Below are 1851 nucleotides of genomic sequence, written 5' to 3'. Positions count from 1 at the left end.
TGAAATTATATTGTTTTCTCAGTCTTTATAGTTAGAAAAAAAAAAACGTAAATTTTTATAGGAAATTCTCCGTAAAAATATACTGTTCTCAGCCGTATTTCAGTAAAATACAGACGACCGTAATTTTACCCTACTTTGTTATCTTTTACATTATTTTAATTATTTTCCTTTTAGAAATTATAATCTGATTTCTTAGTTTTTATACAAAAAAAAAAAAACCAGAATTTTTATCGGAGGATCTTCGTAAAAATATACTGTTTTCAGCCGTATTTCAGTAAAATATAGGCGACCGTAATTTTTCTTCGTAAAAATATACTGTTCTCAGCCGTATTACAGTAAAATATAGGCGACTGTAAATTTACCCTACTTTGTTAATATCCTTTACGGGTTGGTAACCGCAATATCACTCCATTACGTCAACATATCCGTTTTTTAAACGGCAAATGCCTGGCAACATTTATCCCAGGATTTTTACCCTTTTTAACGACAAACTTTCAAGTGTAGAATTAAAAACCAGTCCTTTGATTGGTGTCATATATGATCAATATTTTTGGTTCTTGAAAGGAAAAATTACTTTTTTTATAAATCATATTCTGTTTGGTTAAAGTTTTTCCAGAATTAAAATCCACTCTGATTTGTGACATATATGATCTACATTTTTGGTTCTTAAGAAAGGTTCACAATTCTCTAAATCATATTCTGCTTCCTTAAAGATTTTTACAATTAAAATCCACTCCTCTGATTTGTGACATATACGTTCGACATTTTTGGCTCCTGCAAAGAAAACGAGATCTCATCATCGGTTTGAAGGTTGACTGTTTTATGAATAACGTTGTCGTTCATCGGTGTTTTAGATTCAAAATCCAATCCTTCTCCAGACGGTGACATATATTTTTTTTCTGGTTATTAGAAAGATTGCTCTTCCTTTTATGTCCCTTTCATGTCCCAGATAAAAACATTATTCAGGTATTTGATATAGCTAGGATTATTCTAAGGGTGGTTACCGCATTTCTGTAATGGGAGGATTTGTTCTTGAGTTTCTCAGGGTTATTCTTATTTAAAACAAAATTATCATTAGAAAATATGATACATTATTATTATTATTATTATTATTATTATTATTATTATTATTATTATTATTATTATTATTATTATTATTACTGTAGAACCAGGCCTACATGGCTGAGGACTATGAAGCACGAAGTAGGGGATGATGAATGGAGAAATGTTGAATTAAAAACTGGCGAAATCTAACCGAGGACCTTTGCGTAAATAGGCGTAGGAGGAGACGATTATAATCATTATTATTAGCATATTATTATTATCATTATCATTATTACCTAAGATACAACCTTAGTTGGAGCAGCCGGATGCTATAAACCCAAGGTCTCCAACATAGAAAATAGTTCAGTGAGTAAAGGAAATAAGTAAACAGATAGAGCAGTGTGTCTGAGTGTACCCTTAAGTATGACAACTTCAACACAAAACAGTGGAAGATCTATGGTATAGAGGATTTGTCACCACCTAAAACTAGAGTACAATAGTTAGATTTTGGAGGGTCTGTGACGAGCCGAGAGAAGGGTTGTGACTCAAAGGCAGGAAGCAATATCTGAGTTGTATTATTAAAGAACACTCTCTTTTATATACAAAACCTCAAGGCAACAGGAAAATACATGTTCGAGAAATGACAATGTTACATAGGCGACACATAGACATGTTTGTTCTGGTTCTTTTTAGTACGAGGGAAGAGCGCATATACAAGCATAATATATACAAAATAATTTATGTACGATCGTGTGACATACAGTTGGTATATGGCTCCCCCCCTAAAAATGACATACTGCACATGTT

The sequence above is a fragment of the Palaemon carinicauda genome, chromosome 28 (genome assembly GCF_036898095.1).
Source record: "Palaemon carinicauda isolate YSFRI2023 chromosome 28, ASM3689809v2, whole genome shotgun sequence".
Lineage (NCBI taxonomy): Eukaryota > Metazoa > Arthropoda > Malacostraca > Decapoda > Palaemonidae > Palaemon > Palaemon carinicauda.
Note: the sequence above shows the minus strand (reverse complement) of the source record.